Below are 19,756 nucleotides of genomic sequence, written 5' to 3' on the forward strand. Positions count from 1 at the left end.
GCTGCTGGTCACAGATAGAACCCAGTTGCCTCCTGTCCCCTAGATATAGCACAGGTACCCACTGTGCACCAAGACCCAGGAACCTGAATGCAGGGGATTCTGCAGCCACAGAACCTGGCCAGAGAGATGGCTCAGCCAGGTGAGAGTAACTAGGGGACAGATCAACTCTGGGCTCCCTGGGGACAAAACCCAGGGCAAAGTGACAGGGAGAACGTGAAAAGGGTGTGAAGCCCCTGCAGGTTCTGGGTGGGAACAGGCTGGAAATTGCTTTCTCCTCCCACACTTCAGAGCCAGCATGCAGCAAGGGTTGGGCTGATGGACCAGTAGGAGGACCAGTATGGCCCGTGTGCTGCAGCTTCATGCACCAGCCTTGCATACCCACCCCCATCATCAGCTACTGGACTGCCCCTCCCCAAATCACTACTGGTGGGTGGTTGGCTGGCTGGCATTACTGACCTACCAGTAATGGTGAAGAAGGATACAGAAATATGGGCCAATTTGCACATTAAGAAAAAAGCCAGGACACTTGCAGGAAGCCTTCAGTATAGAACTGTCCCTTTAAAAACATTTGGTCACCCTGTCTTTATATTCTCCTCTTTGCTGCTTTGTGGGACACCTAACATCTGCATTAAATTAAACAGTTTTTAACTTATAACCAAGAATGGAACATTTCATCTGAATGCCACACAAAAAAAGTGTAAAATACACACTTTGCCTACAGTGTGTAGTATATCTGCAGCAGCCATCCTGCTTTATAAACTTTAGCATACTGTCTACACCTACACACAGGCATTGAAGAGTGTGGGTTTTTGTATCTACCATATAATTCTCAGCCCAATTCCCTGGACCTTCCCAGAAAAAACACCATAATATCTACAGTATACAGTGTCTTTACTCCTGTTAACATCTGCAGTTTTTTTCGGTTGTTTTGACCTACATATATATAAGTGCCGTACCAAGTTTTGTGCAATTCTATTTATAATGCTGCTGGATATTGACTCATTTTTCCCTGTAGGGTTCCCACTGATACACAAAAGCCAAGTGCTGGAGAGTCATGAGCCTCTCCCACACACAGTCTGATATCAGAGGGACTTAGGAAGAATTAAGGGTAGCAGGAGGTATTGTGGTAATCACTGCAGGGAATCAAGCCATTGGAACAAGCCCAGGACCGCTGGATGGGATGTGGATCATGGAGGGAGAGTTTGGAAGAGGTTGTTCTCCTCCCCCCTAATTCTGGAATTTTCTATATTTGGGTGCTTGACTTTGCAACTTTGACATTGTTTTAATGTCATTTTCCATCTTAATTAAATTCTGTTCCTTCTCCTAGTGGAATTGCAGTATAATATTATGGGAAAACATAGGTTTAAATGTTTTTTTTTTAAATAACCTACCAAACGTTGAGGGTCTGATATACAAGGACCCAGCTCCAAAAACACTGCATGCTTTTCATTTTGCAAGATCAAAAACTGACCAAGCCAGAGTCACAGTTTCTTCTAAGTATTTCTGTTCTGAATGTCCTTAAAGGGACACTATCAACATGACTAATCAGTTTCATGTTGCAAGTTCAAAGCAATTTCAGACACTCCTTGATCTCCTTGTCAGATGTGTAGTTTTAGCACCTAGTTCTTGAAAAAAGTAAGTAGTAAAATAATCATGTTTCTCTACCTTGTGACAGACCTACTCTAGCAAAAGGGGAACTGAACATAGAGGACAAATCACAAAGATGATATGCAAAGCGCAGTAAAAACAAAAGAGGAAACGAACTGAAAAAAAGAATATATTTTGGTTTACTATCCCTTTTACTCTCATAGGCTATGCCTACACTCGCAGCTTCTTGCGTGAGAAATATACAAATGAGGCTAAGCGTGGAATATCGCCGAGCCTCATTTGCATACCTAATGAGCCGCCATTTTTGCAGAAGAGGCTCTTGTGCCAGAAGGAGCTGTCTACACTGCAGCTTCTTATGCAAGAAAAACCCTCTTGCACAATGCCATTATTCCTGAAATTTCTATCGCTAAAGAAAACCTTTTCCAATAGCTCCCTTATGACGTATGCAGGATCTATTGGAAAAGGCTTTCTTTAGCGATAGATCATCGTCCAGACTGTCGCTTTTCTCTAACAAAGCTCCATGAAGATAAAAAGCGGTGGCCATTTTTATGCTAATGAAGCATGGGATATTTAAATCCCCGCATCATTAGCAATTTCACCTAGCCTAATCTGCACCCCTCTGCAGGCATACCCATAAGTAAAAGTATTCAGAAACAACAGAATTTTTTATGTGAAGTTTCTTTAAACAGACACCCACATGAAAATCTAAGCCTCTATATCACAGAATGGTGACAGACATTTAGCTGTTCTTCTGCTTCTGGACCACACAATTATGTGGTAAAACGTTTCCATAATTTAGAGGAGCTGTGGAACTAAATTTGCCAACACTCCTCAGCAAGATAGTCATCATCAGCATGCAACATTGGGAAAACAGCTCCAACAGCAGCAGCACTCCATTTCTCATTACAGGCAGTCCCCGACTTACGCAGATCCGACTTACGTCGGATCCGCAGTTACGAACACGGACTGCGGGACCACGCGGTCCCACCGTCCGTGTACTCCCCGGCAAGAAAAGCTGCTCCACGTCTCCCTGGTCTGCAGACCAGGAAGATGCGGAGCAAAGGGGCGCGCCTGGGCTGCCCCCCTGCCAGCTTCCCCCGTGGCTTTGTAAAGCTGTGGAGGGGCTCACGCAGCGGAGCCTCCCACCTCCCCCGCGGCTTTACAAAGCCGTGGGGGAAGCCGGCAGGGGGGCAGCCCAGGCGCGCCTGGGCTGCTCCGCTGCCCGAGCCCCTCCGCGGCTTTGCACAGGCGCAGGGGAAGCCGGCAGGGGGGCAGCCCAGGCGCGCTGCGGCTGTCCCGCTGCCGGCATCCTCAGAGGCTTTGCTCCCTGTCTCCCTGGTCTGCTGGTCTCCAGCAGACTAGGGAGACTGGGAGCAAAGCCGCGGAGGACCCGGGCGGCGGGACCGCGGTGCGTCTCGGTCCGCCGCCCGCGTCTTCCTGGTCTGCTGGAGGGGGGGGGGGGGAGTGCGCAGCTAGTACGCCCTCCCCCCCAGCAGACTAGGCTTTTCTCCGTCGCCTGTGGCAGAGCAGCTGGGGCGCTGCCGGTTGGTCCCACAGCGCCGCTCTGGGCGCTACTGGACCAACCCGGCAGCATCCCAGCTGCTCTGCCCCAGGCGTCCTGATTCAGCAGCTGCTGGTCAGTTTCAGCAGCGGCTGAATCAGGACGCCTGGGGCAGAGCTCCTGGGGTGCTGCTGGGTTGCTCCAGTAGCGCCGGATCAGCGCTACTGGAGCAACCCAGCAGCACCCCAGGTGCTCTGCCCCAGGCGTCCCCAAGTCAGCTGCTGCTGAAACTGACCAGCGCTGACTACAGGAAGCCCGAGGCAGAGTTGCTCTGTCCCGGGCTTCCTGGAATCAGCCGCTGATCAGTTTCAGCAGCAGCTGACTTGGGGACGCTTGGGGTTCTTAAGTTGATTCTGTATGTAAGTCGGAACTGGCGGTCAGTTTCAGCAGTGGCTGAATCTGGACGCCAGTTCCGACTTACATACAGATTCAACTTAAGAACAAACCTACAGTCCCTATCTTGTACGTAACCCGGGGACTGCCTGTATACTAAATCCCATAGAGCATTTGGTACCCTGCTCTTCCTAAGACCAAAATGTCACCTATAACTTCTATGCATCTGTTAAGAATTTTGTCTAACAAGTATTTTAAATGTTTCCTTCTTTAGCTTCAGGCTACTGCTTCTTGTCCTTTCAAATTTAGTGACTCTGAATAACTCACATTCATTTATTTTTCTTTAACATTCAGGCATGTAAGTGAACATGATACTTTAAAAACAAATAAGACATCTCTTAGTGTAGTTCAGATATGATGCACTGGAATAGGAAAACAATTTCAGCTCAAGAATAAAAGATACAAGTTGGAGAGAGGGTATGAACCTCGGATGCCTTACTTAAAGGTATAGTGTTACCAGACTGTTTTTTAAGTTCATCCTGTACAGACTAACTCAGCTACCCCCTGAAGCTTAATTAAAGTTGTGGGTTGGGAAGACTCTCCATGCACAAAGTGGAAGGCTATTGTAAGCAATGGGCAGTGTGAAATGGCAAAATTCAACATGTGAGAAACAGAAAGGCAGCAGTTACAGAGGACTGGGGGGAAAGCATGCAGAGAGAAATGTAGGCAGCACTGTTTAGAGTGCTCAAAGTAAGCAGAATGAATCTGATGTGGAATTGGAGAGACAGTATATAAAAGGAATTTTATGCTTAGTTTGCAAATGCTTTTGAACTATTTCCTCTTACTCTGTATCCTTTTTTAGGCTGTGTAAGTAGCATTTTCTGATTCTTTCAATGTTAAGAAAATGAATGAGAGCAAAAGGAGACATGAGTAGAACATGCAGTCACTTTCTCCACTATGCAGAAAACCTTAGGGTGAGACCACTCAAAACAACTGAGTCAATTTGCACGCTATCAAGTGATCAAACATTTGCTTCTCATACTATTTTACATGCATGTGGATGATCATTTTCAGACATGCAGATCTGCCAATGGGGGCAGAGGAGCGGCAAAGGGAGCAATTGCCCCAGAGCCTGGAAATACCAAAGGGCTCAGAGCTCCTGGCCACTGCCACCACTACTGTGACAGCAGCTGAAGCCCCAGGCCCTTTAAATCACCATTTAAGTGCAGTGATCTCCAGGCAGCACTGAGGATTGCTTAGCCCCAGTTCCAAACCTTTTGCACAGGCCTCGCCCCTTTGCCTTTCCCAGGGCCCCAGCGAGGCTGTCGGCCCTCTGCAGATATGACAGGTGACAGTAGATCACTTGCCAGTGAAGAAGATCTTTGATAATATTGATGGAAGTGCTGCCATAATTGTGTGTGAAACGTTGAAGCGTGAACTGATATCAAGGAAGATGAGAATTAGCTAAGTATTAAAGGATGCAGCTTGCACTTTTATTGCTGCTGCTCTGCCCTGCTTATGAAAAGTGTTATACAAATTAAGCAAAAAATGAGGATTTTAGTGACCTTAAGTCTGTCAAACATATTTCTAGAGGAACCAGGCTGGATCTTAACGGCTTCCTAATTTTACATTAGCCATAACAAAAGGAGAGAGCAAGGGTGATGAGTGAAGTTAGGTAGTAAATAGTTCTCTCAGCAACTCTGCGTGAAAGCAAGCCAGAGAAAGTGCACATGACTAATGCATGGGAAGGATGTGTGGGTTTTTTTTTTTATAGTACACCACTGCCCTCTGATGGAACAAAGCAGATTTGTGAGTGGGCTTGTAGCCTTGTAGTCATGTTGGTCCCAGGATATAAGAAGGGAGGCGAGATAATACCTTTTATTGGCGGGATGCCATGGGTGTGAAGCGGAGCAAGAGGGCTCTAACCCCTGAATTTTGTACCAAGGGTCTACTCACCCTAGCCCTAGAAAAGCTCTTAGCTGCAGGCCCGCTGAGAGGAGGAGGGGGAAAAAGATGGCAAATGCACAGGGACCCAACGTTTCAAAGGGGTTTGGAGCTCCCAGCTGCCACCGCTGCTACTTTAGCAGTCATAGTGGCTGAAGCCCCAGACCTTTTTGAACTGTCATGGGAGCGCCGCTGCGTGGCTCTGTGCATCTTTGATGAGTGGGGTTGGGGTGCCCAGCACCATCATCTAGACAGCACTAAGAACTCAATGCCTTTGGCCTCTCCGCTTTCACTCTTGGCCCTGCCCCTTCTAGGGGCACAGAGCAAGGCCTCCTCCCACATTGCCCTTGGGCCCACAATGGCTGTCAGCCCTACTGCCTGAGGGTATGTTGTCTACACTTGATCAATAAAACTTGTTGTTCACGGGTACTTAACACCCCTCCCCTGCCCATGAACAACAAAGTTTTGCCAGGGCAAGGGAAAGTGTGAACACTGTTTTGTCAGCATCTGCTAAGAAAGCGAAAGCCCCTTGTAGAGGATGGAAGTATTTTGCCAGCAAGAGTGCTAACAAACAGCATTCAGACATCCTGACATTTAGCCACAAGGCAGCGTCAACACTAAAAGCTAGGGATGTAAGAATTCAACAGGTGATCCAGCTGGTGGTGGGTGCTCAGGGTGCTGGAAAGGGGGGGGCCTTGAGCCCCCAACTGCAGGCTCCACAGGCTGACACCTCATCCATTGGGCCACTGGAGGACCTAGCCCCTGACCCTAAGTAAGGGTGGGTGCTCAGTGGGGAGGAGGAAGAAGGGTGTGCCCAAACCTTCAACCCAAGGCTCCAGAGGCAGTCACCTTATCCAGTAGGCCACCAATGGACTCATCCCCCCACCCTCAGGTAGTACCAGGTTCAGCAACAGACAACCTTGGTGGTGGGGTGCCCAAGGCCCTGGCATGGGGCAGGGCCTGAACTTCTCACCCCAGGCTCCTTTTCCTTCCTCACCTTATTCCTTCTTTTTCCTATCCTCTCCTTTTTCCTTCTGTCTAATAAGATCAGGCCTAGCCAGCCAAGACTGCATTTTTTGCTATACTGCTGTAAGCCTATGACCAAAATATAGCAATTATTTAAATGGCCCGATGCTAGTACCTATTGGCCAAGTCTCACAGTGGCTGATAAGACTCTGAGCTGAGCCACTGTTTTGCTAGTAGTGAGGTTGTAATTGAGAATTGGCACCAGAAACAGAAGCTGCATTTTCTGGCTCTTCAGTTCTTTCCTCTCCTCTCTTGTATATTTAACCTTCTAAGGAATTGGGTCAGACTTTAACAGTATTTTTATTACCAGCTAAATTACTGTCAAAGTGAGGGCTTTTCTTCCATTTAAAGGGAAAAGGAAAGCTGTAAAATGAAAGCATCTTGCTATATATTTTAGAAACATACATCTGTCTGTCCATCCCAGAGTCTGTTCATTCAAGAAATGCTCCGTAACGGTAAGAACGAGGAGCACTAAATGTGGTATGCAGTTTCCTTTTAGAGTAACAAACTCTTAAAGCAAAGTAAGGGTTTGGTTGTGCCAGTTCAATGGGATGTGCCTGGAATCTGGTAATTTTTCATAAAATGGAAAGGGAGAAGTCTGCTAGGCAGGAAGTTATACCATAGAACGCTCACAGAGGGTAGCAAGGGACCAGAGATGGGGACTGGGACAGCTATAACCCCATTGGACCAACAGAGAGCAGGGAGTGGAGAAATGGACAGTTATTTATTATACATTTCAGAGAGTGAGTTTGTCTGTCCCCCAGCTGGGGGACATGCATTCCTCCTGGCTGTGGCCACTGCCAGGCACTTCTAACATGGCCACAAGGGGCACTGTACATGCTGAGCCCTTTATCCCCAGCTCCACCCCAGAACAAATGATTAAAATGAAAAATAAATTTGAGTGAAGGACCTGAGCAATACCAGGTAAGTCTTCTAGGGTATATCTACACTACAAAGTTAATTCGAACTAACAGACGTTAGTTCGAATTAACTTTGATAGGCGCTACACATACAAACTGCTAGTTCGAACTTAATTCGAACTAGGTAATCCTCATTCTACGAGGACTAACGCCTAGTTCGAATTAAGTAGTTCGAATTAAGGGCTGTGTAGCCACTTAATTCGAACTAGTGGAGGCTAGCCCTCTCCAGCTTTTCCTGGTGGCCACTCTGGCCAACACCAGGGAAACTCGTCTGCCCCCCTCCCGGCCCCGGAGCCCTTAAAGGGGCACGGTCTGGCTACGGTGCCTGTGCCAGGTGCAAGCCTGCCAGCACCCAGCCAGCAGACCCTGCACCTGGCACGGCACGAACCAGCCACCCGCTGCCACCCAGCCCTCCGCCTCTTCCCAGGACCAGGCTGGCGGCTCCCAGGAGCCTGCCCAGGGCCGCAAGAGGCGGGCGCCCGCCTGGACTAGTGCAGACATCGTGGACCTCATCCACGACCTCCACACTAGGCACAGGAAAGTGGCAGTCTAGGGCAGGATAGCTGCCAGCCTGGCCACCCGGGAGCAGGTTTACATGAAAATCTAGGTGGTCCAGGGAGACCCCCCGACCCTGAGCTTAGAACTGCCATACTGGATCAGACCAAAGGTGCATCTAGCCCAGTAGGCTGTCTGCCGACAGCGGCCAACACTAGGTACCCTGGAGGGGATGGACCGAAGACAATGACCAAGCCATTTGTCTCGTGCCATCCATCTCCAGCCTTCCACAAACAGAGGCCAGGGACACCATTTCTACCCCCTGGCTAATACCACTCCATGGACCCAACCTCCATGAATTGATCTCACTTCTCTTTAAACTCTGTTCTAGTTCTAGCCTTCACAGCCTCCTGCAGCAAAGAGTTCCACAGGTTGACTATTTGCTTTGTGAAGAACAACTTTCTGTTATTAGTTTGAAGCCTGCTACCCATTCATTTCCTTTGGTGTCCTCTAGTCCTTCTATTATGGGAACTAATGAAGCACTTTTCTTTATGCACCCTCTCCACACCACTCCTGCTTTTATAGACCTCTATCACATCCCCCCTCAGTCTCCTCTTTTCTAAGCTGAAAAGTCCCAGTCTCTTTAGCCTCTCTTCATATGGGACCTGTTCCAAACCCCTCATCATTTTAGTTGCCCTCCCCTCTCCCACCCTCTCTCTTCCCCTTTCCCACCTCCTTTTCCCAGTCTCCCCGAGTTTTGTTCAATAAAGAGAGTTTCTATTTTTGAACACACATGTCCTCTATTTTGTACATCAGGAAGGGGGGCTAGGGAGGGGTAAGTGGAAGGAGGTGAGGAAGGAATGGGGTACGAGCCCCCAATGGGGAGGACTGGGGTGGCTCTGCGGGCTCCTCAGGGTGGAAGCTCTCCTGCAGCCCCCTGATTGACCCCCCCCCCCGGATGGCAGCCTGCGGCAAGTGCAGCAGGGCTGATGGCCGAGTGCTGTGATGTGCCGAGTGCGGGCACTCAGGGCACTCTAAGCCAGGACTGCTTTGCAAGCGGGGAACCCCTGAGAACTGTCTGTCCGGGGTGGGGGTCGGGTCCCTTTAAGCACAGCCCTCGGCTAGCCTGAGACAGCAGCTCCACACTAAGCCCTAACCTGATGCCCTGCCCGCACTGCTTCCAGCCATCCTTAACCTCGGTTCAGGGTCCACTCAATGTGGACATGCTAGTTCGAATTAGCAAAATGCTAATTCAAACTAGTTTTTAGGTCTAGATGCACGAATTCGAATTAGCTTAGTTCAAATTAACTAATTCGAATTAAGTTAGTTTGGATTAGTGCTGTAGTGTAGACATACCCCTAGTGTGTAATATATATCTTACATTTTAATTTTATATTCATTTTCCCTTTTCTATATAAAACATTCATTCTCCCTTCTATATACATTAGAAAGAGAGAGAGAGTTCTATATATTCCATCCAAAGTGAATACAATACCATACTGATCAGGTTAAAAAAATGAGCTTATTACCCTCTGCTCACCTGGAACAACCATCTCTAGAGGTATAAGGTTATAGCCAAGTGGCAGGACCCATGCCCATCCACTATTCCGGGTGCCTACTAATAAAAACTACATGCTGCTCTTTTAATAATTACTACTGCTATTCTCTGGGCCACTTCCTCTTTACACTTAATCAGGACTGAAGTTTTCCCTCACAGGATGCCTAAGTCTTCCTTGTGCTCCAGGCAAGAACACCTTCCTTGTTTCTCTGGTTTCTGCCAGCAATTGGTCTGCTCAGGCTCAGTGCAGTGCCTTCTAACTGAGCCTGCTGGATTCCAATATGCTGCTTCCATGCAGCCTTTCTAGGCAGGCCTGGAGGACTCACCTTCATAGCTCCTTTTCTGGGGCAAGATAAAGTGAAGAGCTTCAAGGGGCCTGGTACATCCCATCAAATATATTTCATGCTCCAAAACATGTTAATTCTATCAAGCTGTTTGGAATGACTCATTAACATGAGTGCCAAGTTCAGGGCAAACTGTTACAAGCCAGAGCCCAATCTCCAAACTGGCTTTGTGTTCTATAATTAGATTTCACCAATCAAGCGTGAACTCCTCAAGCACTAACATGGAGTCACAAACAGTCCCCTTGGACACTGAAGTCTGTTTGCCACCCAGACAAGCCTGCCTTTGTGATAAATGATCCTTCACACCAAAAAAAAAAAAAAAAAAAAAAAAAAAATCACATCAATATTCAGGTTATTCTCAGTCCCACTTGCCTCAGGTCAATTGTACCTTAGAGCAGTGTCTCAAAGACAATGCTTGTAGCCAGTCTTAAATTAACTAAAGGTTTATCAACTAGGAAAAGGAAATGAGGGGTTTTTTAAAATAAGAATGAAAGAAGAAACATACACCCCAATGAGCGACAGTCTGAGATTCCAAAAAGAAATAGAACCTGCTATAATGTGCAAGCTCTGTGTCATTTAGGGCTAACACAAGCTAACTAGCATGTATTATCCTTACTTATGCTTAGAAATACTGCCTTCTCCAAAATGGAAGCAGCTAAGTGATACAGTTTCTTCTGGTCAGGGATTTGTATTCCTTTCCCCCAGAGTTCAAACTGTGATGGAATGAGGCTTTGCATGTCCCCTCTTCATGGGTGCAGGGAGAGCAATCAATTTTTTGTTCACTGACATTCCACATATGTGAAATCTAGTGCCTGTAGTTCTTTTGCTAGGCAAGAAAGGACATCTCTTTCAAGTCAGTATCTCACAGTTGGTAATGCTCCTCTGACTATAGTGGTTTCCATTCTCATATCAAACAATGTTATTGTTTCGAACTAACCATTTTAATTTTATAACATGGGATACAGGTATTATAAGTGACATTAAGGCATATAGCAACTCACAAACATTTCATAAAGGTCAAACACTGAAAACATCTCTATTAATTTATTTTAGCAGTCCTAACACAGGTGAGCCAGACTGGTTTCCTGATATGCATTTGTCAGTGTAGGCCTGGGGGGTTTGGCCTGAGCTGGCATTTTGTCTTCCAGTGTCACAAATTCCTTAGAACGCAGAGATTTCTACCAAAGGGGTTAATTTGTGCTAGATGTGATGAGGATACCTGTCAGTAGAATCTGGAGTGAGATCAAAGAAATGATGTAATGCATACAGATGTTTAGTGCCTGTTATAACATCTGTTCCTCCTGTCCACTACTAAAAGTATTAAATCTTTGTCATGTTTGTATCATGTTGTTTGGCAACTTGCAGAATTACTATTGAAATATGATTTTACTACTTCAGTAGTAAAACCACAACAACATTTTGCAAACTGAAACTCTCCTATGCAATAGATGAGCTACATCAAATTTAAACCATAATGTGACCCTAACAGAAAGCATTTTCTTTTTTTGGCTCTGCCTTGTGACAGTAATGAGATATATGATGTAGTAATGAGGCTGTTATTCTAGCATCCTTAATACCTTGAACTGAGAGGCAGATCAGATTGTTCACCTTAAATGGTGTTGTGATGAAGTGGGGATTGTATTCCCCTGGTTACATTGCATGTGTCAAGCCTGTGTCCCCCACTCTGGCACTTCGACTGCAGAAGGTGGGGGAGGAGGCACAGAGATCTTTAAAAAACCTGCCTCTAAAGGTTTCTGTTTTAAAAACTCCCCACGGTCACATTCACTGACCTTGGGAGGTAAGTGTCACCACTTAAGTGGGAAAAAAACCCTTTCTTCTTGAACCCAAGAAATAAATCACTTGGAAACTTCTTCCAGAGGCATACCCCAAGCTTCTCCCTTCTCCCCAGCTTTTTTGTGGTAAAAGCAACAGGGTAATCTGATTGCCTAAGACTGAGAGATCAGTTTTTGTACACAGACCTCTTATTACCTTCCAGGATACAAGAAGGTGATAATAAAATCACCTTTTTTAAGACTATAAAACAAAACAAAAAGATATACTTGGTAAAGCATACTTATAAAGCAACCAACACTTAGCAACCAAGTAAAAAACAAATTAAAAGCACAGAGAATTGCTTCCCTGATTGCATCTAACTAAAAACATTCCCTATCTATGCATATATTCATACTTCCTAGGTCCAGTCCAATTCTAGGCATGGATATTCCTTTTCTAGGCATGATATCCCTGACTGGTTCAATTCATCTTTTCCCTCCAGCTCCCGGTTTGAATGTCTCAAAAGAAAAATGGCAGGCAGATTCCCTCTCAATTCAAATTCCCATTTGTTCTCCTGCCTCCCTGCCAACACTTCCTAACTACCTGGGTTGAACCTTTATTAAATGCCAGAATGTTTCGAAAAGTATAGCACGCCTCCCATCCATCACAGCATGTGATTTCTACTGTCCTGTAGTAACTCTATGTCTGTGTGTCTTTTTTCCTGGACACTGCACCACTACCCAGATGGTGATAGGAATTTCAGTGTGATTGCCTTCCCCACATACACAACAGCTGATGCTTTCTGTAACTGTAACCTGAGCCAAGGAGGAGGTGTGACCAAGTGACACCTTTTGCCCGGAAAGCAGGACAAAGGTCTGAGGAAGGACTGGCTGCAGGCTGGGCCAGGATGCTGAGTGTGGGTTGTCTTACTGTCTTGGGGTACAGGAAGGAGGATCTAAGCCCTTGGCTCTCAGCACCCTCTCTCCAGGATGGATTGTAATGACTGCTACAAGTCTATTCTATGTTGTGTCTGTCAACTAATAATCTTCTGTTCTATTTGTTGGATGAAAGTCGCATCTGACTGTGAATGGGGATGTAGGGTTCCATGACTTCACACTCCTTGGTGACAGGTGTCTGTCTCATTCTTATCAAAGTTTCAATAAAGAATGGAAAGCTCAAGGCCCTCTCACATGTGCAGGACTAGGTTGCAAGGGTCAGGCTGCTGATCTTCAGTGCATTAAGAAGTGTCTGAACTTCTGTATCAGAACTACATTACCAAAATCATCTCTCTTCATGAACCATGCCATAGCATGAGCTTCTCTAACTCCAATCTGCTCTCTGATATTTCAGTGGTAACCAGAACAAGTTTTAAACAACAAAACATTATTTAAACAATACTTAAAATATAATATTGAAGCTACTGTAATCTAGCCTGGCTGCGCTCTTTCTCCACTACTACTGTTGGCTGCTCTGTCAAAGGCTCAGATGGGGGAAAAAAAAGCGCAGTGCCTTTTAAAATATGCCCCAAATAATCCAATCTTGTTTCAAAGGCAGGGGGTGTGTGGCAAGGGATAGTTTTAGTTGTAATGACACAGACATAAATTGAACACTGCAAACACTAAAGAGGGAAAGAACATTGAGGAATTTTCTTCCTGGAGCTTGGAAATGAATCATAGAATCATAGGACTGGAAGGGACCTCGAGAGGTCATCGAGTCCAGCCCCCCGCCCTCAAGGCAGGACCAAGCTCCGTCTACACCATCCCTGACAGATGTCTATCTAACCTGTTCTTAAATATCTCCAGAGAGGGAGATTCCACCACCTCCCTTGGCAATTTATTCCAATATTTGACCACCCTGACAGTTAGGAATTTTTTCCTAATGTCCAATCTAAACCTCCCCTGCTGCACTTTAAGCCCATTACTCCTTGTCCTGTCCTCAGAAACCAAGAGGAACAAATTTTCTCCTTCCTCCTTGTGACACCCATTTAGATATTTGAAAACCACTATCATGTCCCCCCTTAATCTTCTTTTTTCCAAACTAAACAAGCCCAGTTCATGAAGCCTGGCTTCATAGGTCATGTTCTCTAAACCTTTAATCATTCTTGTCGCTCTTCTCTGTACCCTTTCCAATTTCTCCACATCTTTCTTGAAATGTGGCGCCCAGAACTGGACACAGTACTCCAGCTGAGGCCTAACTAGTGCAGAGTAGAGCGGCAGAATGACTTCACGAGTTTTGCTTACAACACACCTGTTGATACAACCTAGAATCATATTTGCTTTTTTTGCAACAGCATCACACCGTTGACTCATATTCAACTTGTGGTCCACTATGACCCCTAGATCCCTTTCTGCCATGCTCCTTCCTAGACAGTCGCTTCCCATCTTGTATGTATGGAACTGATTGTTCCTTCCTAAGTGGAGCACTTTGCATTTCTCTTTATTAAACCTCATCCTGATTAAAAAGAACCACTATTGTTTGCAACAGACTTTAACCATGGCAAATGAAGTGGGTGGGGAGAGGGAGCGATGACATGCCATGCCTGGCATGTGTGAAATTATTCCCTCTTCTGCCACCACCACATCTTTCCAAAGTCAATTGCTAACACTGACTACACTAGATCTCCCTTATCCTTCAGACCACAAAGCCCGGCTGATGCTGAATGGGGCAAGCATTAAGCGCCATTAGCACATGGCAGGAGAGCCAGACAGTGAGCAAAGGGCGGGGGAAGCACTAGAACAATCAAGGGAAGGAGCAAGACTGGAGAGGGGAAGGTGATGGCAGGACTCAGTCACTGGTTGACTACCCCAACCAGGGAGGGCTCGCCTCCTGTGGTACAGGGGAGGCCATGATGGAAGACAGCAGCTGGATATTGTTGGATATTACCAACAGGACAGTGAGCTTATGGACTCAGAGGTTGCTGGTCAAGTCTGTTCTGCCCACAGTGTAGCAGGGACCATAGTAACTGAGCACTCTCCTAAGCCTCATCATCTATACTGTAGCAATCCACACGGAACTCAAGGAAACAAGAACAAGCTGCAGGAGGGATGACTTTGGAGAAGGCACCAAGAAGCTCGCCTATGTAGCCATAGTTTAATTGCTAACTGTTGAAAACTGATACAGTGACAAGCAAAGATGAAGGCATCTCTCTCAGCCACCATAACTCAACTTCAAAGACAGGTGGTGAACCCACCTAAGTCTACAGATCATTTCTGGGACATTATTGACAATAACCTAGGAGTGGGGAGCAGTGGAGGAACACACTGAAACTGTGATGAAGTTTGTAAATAATATTTTGGGCAGTGTCCTTTGCCTCAGTTTCCCATCTTGTGATAAACAATTGATTTTTCAAGCCAAATTGCACAATGCCTTTTATAGGTAACAGGTGATTCTTGAACTGTTTAAATAACTGGAGGGCAAACAGTAGCCAGGAGGCCTCATGCAGCTCATCAGGGTGATTTGCTGGCAGCCCACAAGACATTTTGGGGGTGTTTACTGTTTGCAGGCATGGGGCCCAGAAGCCGTGCTCCCAGCCACTGGGAGCTGAGGGGAAGCAGCCCACCAGCAGATTACCCTAAGAGACTGGTTTAAATCATCCCAGTAACTCGGTGAAGGGAAGTGGCCCATTGCAGAGAGTAATACTTATGTTACTGCTTTTATTATTTGTACTAGCTGTGGCATTGCCTTTTTCAATGTCCTGAAAAGGCTGACTACATGTTATGTAGCTCCCACTACAAAATTGTTTAGATTTTTTAAATATATTGTAGGCGAAGCAACAGAAAGGCACCCACCTACTTTTAATGTTATTTAACCCCCTACATTTGCTCCTCTGTTCCATTCCTTCAAAAAGGGGCTATAGAAGCTTAACTAACCATTATACAGTAGTCAGTTTTTTTAAATGTCCTTAAAATGAAAAAAAAAAATCTTCTGGTAAGAAAGAAGGACAAATACATGCCATTGTTGCTCAATATGGCATTTTGTGTAGTCATCCAGTTATGTAGTAGGCACTTAAGCAGTTGCTTCTACAGATTATTTCAGGAATTCTGCAGCATAGGCTACAGTTTCTGCTCTTACATTTAGGAATCTCAGGAATTCAGTCTCCATTCATATAACTAATGATTCTAATATTTCAATATTTAACTCTACAGAGAGAAGCTAACCAATGTATCTATATCATCCCTCGGATGATGAAATAACATGCTCCTGACATAAGAATCTTTTATTTAAAGCAGGAAATCTCATTGAGCCATATTCTCAGTGCCAGATTAAGGTATAAATTAACTAAGTTATAGTTTAAGGTCTCTAAAAAAATTTGTTATTTCAAATTTTATCAAAATTTGTTGCTAAATAAAAGATACGGGAAAAGATACTCTAAATAAACATTTGTTAAATTGACAAAAAATACATACTTCTGCACAAATACCAATACCCTTCATAGATTCATTATTGACAGGCAGGAAACCAGGGCTGAGGGGAAAAAATGCATCTGTAAAATTAGTATTTCTTGAATAAGTCTGCTGTCAGTCTCCAAAGGTAGCTTTTTGCTGGCCAGCAATTTTAGCTGCTACCGCTAAAATTCTGACTATGCCTTCATAACTTATTTAAATACATAGTCTCGCTGCTAATAAAATTGGGAAAATGTGAGGTGGGAGATGGTAGTGTTGTGAAGCAATCCTGCTTAGCTCATACTTGTATGGAACTCATAGGAGCCAAGTCATGTATAGCCTCCCCCTTGGCAGTGTAGTGTATTTTCTTTTGAGCGGTACACATGTACAATTTTTTATTTTAGTGAGCATGCTGCTTTCTGCTTCATGTGTTATCCATTCTTTACATCACTGAATTTGTAGGCGATCTTATTGACATGGGTCAAGTGGATCTTGAAGGAAAACATATTTTCCCACCATCAGTTTTGGGAACCTTCACTGTGTTTGTGACAAAAGGAATCTCAGTAATTCTTTTATATATGGTCTTATTAATTGTTAGGGAAATACAAAGTTTATCCATTTTTCTTGGTTTATTCATATGAAGAGAATAGTTTTCCATATTCATGGTGTAAAATATACACCCTTTTGGTTTCTGGAGAGAACAGACAAATTAGTACTGTTACAGAAATAAAACAACAGGTTTTGGGCATATATGTCTATTCAAATTATAAATAGAGATATTATAGCTATACAACCAATTACAGATAGCTTCCTTAGCCTCAGCTGTCTCCACATGAATTCTCTCCAGGAATTCCTTGTAGATTTAGATGTTCCTCAGCCTAGCCATCTCCTAGGGTTACCAGATGGTTTAAAATACACACACACACACACACACACACACACACACACACACACACACACCCACCCACCCACCCACCCCGGACACACTTCATCTCAGATTGAGGGGGGAGACCATCTGGGAAGGGAGCGGGGCTGGCCAGAGGAGATCAGGGGGGCACCGCCTGGTGGGAAGCAGGGCTGGCCGGGAGAGGGTTGGGGAGAGTGGGAAGGGAATCAGCGGCGAGCGAGGCTGGCCCAGGCGCACACAGATCCTGGGGTGCTCCCCGTCCCACGCAAAATCCCGGCAGGGCACAAGGGCGAGTCTGGCCCTGGGGATTCCATCCTGCCCAGGCCCCACCCCCCCTCCTCTCCACTGTGTTGTTGTGTACTGCGTGGCTGGTAGACACACTCATGCAGTGTGAGCGTGTCTACCAGCCAGGCAGTACGCAACTACATACTGATACTCATGATAGTAATAAAACTTAATTAGAAAATACCGGACATTTATATATCTGGTATTTTCTCTATTTCCTGGACAAAAAGCTCAAATAATGGACTGTCTGGTTCAAAACTGGACACCTGGCAATCCTACCACCTCCTCCTGTAGCTCTACGAACTGCTGCCTGAGAGATTCCACCAGCAGGCATCTGTCAGATTGGTTGGTCTCCCCAGACTGGATTTCAGTAAGGCTACGTCTAGACTATATCCCTCTGTCGGCAGAGGGATGTAAATGAAACACTTCGAAAGTGCAAATGAAGCCGGGATTTAAATATCCTGCGCTTCATTTGCATAATCACGTAATGGTACTCTTTTGAAAAAGCGCTATTTCAAAATTGAAGCTGCAGTCTAGATGTGGTTCTTTCGAAAACAGGGCACTTTTTCGAAAAATCTGAAAAAGTGCCCCATTTTCAAAAGAACCGCCATTATGTTCTAGACTGCAGTTTCAGTTTTGAAATGGCGCTCTTTTGAAAGAGCACCATTACGTGATTATGCAAATGAAGCACAGGATATTTAAATCCCGGCTTCAATTGCACTTTCGAAGTGCTTCATTTACATCCCTTTGCTGACAGAGGGATGTAGTCTAGATATACCCTATGTGGGAATTGTAAGCCACAGTCCCTGCAAAACCACACCAGGATCTGGGTAGAAGCATCCATGGTCAGGTGGTTTGTATGGCTGCAGGCACAGGCAGAGGCAATAGCAGCAGTGCTGGCACAGGTGTTGCGGATATTTCTAACCATATAAGGACTCCCTCTGTCAAACTCCCCTGTCTGCTTTGCTCCCGTGGTCATTCTGCCTCTCGCTTTTAAAGCCTGCTCACCTAGGTCAGGCCTACCCTCTTGTTAGCCACACAGGGCAAGGCTGATCCAGAGGCTGATCAAAGACAATCAAGTCAACAAAGGATCATACACTCCCAGACACAATCCCAACTGCCACCGTAAATGAAGTCACCTGAAAAATTCAAACAGTCAAGCAAACTCACTGACGCCAAAAGCTAGTACACTCACCTGGCAGCCTGTTCAGTGGCAGGATCTCTTGCACTCCTCCTCAAACTCCCCCGTCTGCTTTACTCTTCTTAACCGTCAGGGTGGTTAAACACGGGAATGAATTTCCTAGAGAGGTTGTTAACAGCAGGTTAGACAGACATCTATCAGGGATGATATCGACTATTCTTGGTCCTGCCATGGGGGCAGGAGACTGAACTTGATCTCTTGTGGTCTCTTCCAGTTCTAGTATTCTATGATTCTGTAGATAAATGTATAGCTGTATCAATCTCAATATTTATAGTAGAGAATTAAAAATTGTCTAGGTTTCAATAAACATTTCCCTCTATAAATTTTAGTATCTATAGGTTAATTCAGCATAACCTTCTATAAAACAAAACAAGTCAATTTATTGGAAGAATACAACCCACATACAATTACAGGTAAGTGACTTTTAAACTGCCAGGACCTTTGTCAAGTCATCATCCAAGATAAGATTCAACTGGCCTTCCCTAATGTTGAAAACATTTGCAATTTGTTTCTAGTCTAATGGTGACTTAGTCTAGTTCTTTTTAAAATTCACCTTCATTTTTACACAAATATAAAGCTTTGTTTATATAATGACTGTCCTTTCTCTGAAAATAGGAATTTTTTTTTATGGTGTAGGACCTCTTACATAGCTTAGGGCCTGCACCATGTTCTCTGTCATACAAAATAGCAATTGGTTGTTATAAGGTTAGCTGGAGTATAACTTACCATTTTTCTTCTACATACTGATAAACAATTAACTGAACACTTTAAAAAGTGCATGATGGTTGATTATTTTGGCGCGCTTGGCAGATGCATTTGATTTGAAGAGCTCTCTTCAATGTCTAGAACAAACATAATGCAATTTCAGAAAAAGTATATTGCATTCAAAACAAATAATCCTTTGATAAACTTATGTGAAAGCAGTAGTGTAGACCTATTTAAATATGAATGTATTCCTAGAAGAAAACCAAATTTCAATATTAAGGTGTAAGACTGTTGGTCTTAACTCATCTCCACAATCTTGAAGCTCATTTTCAACAACATGTTTACAGATTGTGATAGAGTAGTGAACCACCAGTGGGCCAGTGTCAGCAACTCGTCAGGCCTAACATACCAACGACATCTGACACTGTCATAATCTGTATCTAAAACATGTCATGTAAGGCATCCTACATAAACTAACTAGCTGGTCCTGAAGAATCATTGTGTGGTGAAGGTATGGGGTGTACTCAGAGATGTATAATCCCAAATTGCCCTAGATAAAGGAATGTGTATTTAGTTCAAGTAGCCTGGCCCAACTATGATAAATTTTCATATAATGTGGACAGAATTATCAAGCAATAGAGAAGACTGCATGTCATCTACACCCCAGCAGGAGTGAACACTTAGGATTAATTTTTTCAAAGATTACATTTCAAA

At 44.8% G+C, this 19,756-nt stretch overlaps 1 long non-coding RNA gene across 3 annotated transcripts in view; it reads right to left on the minus strand.

Annotated features, from left to right (window-relative positions):
* LOC102449734 (uncharacterized) overlaps positions 1-19,756 on the minus strand; it is a 92,721-nt gene that overhangs the window by 26,052 nt on the left and 46,913 nt on the right. For all 3 annotated transcript variants that reach the window (XR_012903501.2, XR_016349674.1, XR_016349673.1), the window contains 2 exons: positions 19,064-19,179; positions 18,332-18,436 (listed from right to left, as the gene is read on the minus strand). This is a non-coding gene — a long non-coding RNA (uncharacterized LOC102449734). The remainder of the gene's footprint in view (positions 1-18,331; positions 18,437-19,063; positions 19,180-19,756) is intronic.

Source organism: Pelodiscus sinensis, chromosome 5 (genome assembly GCF_052426305.1).
Source record: "Pelodiscus sinensis isolate ZL-2025 chromosome 5, ASM5242630v1, whole genome shotgun sequence".
Classification (NCBI taxonomy): domain Eukaryota; kingdom Metazoa; phylum Chordata; order Testudines; family Trionychidae; genus Pelodiscus; species Pelodiscus sinensis.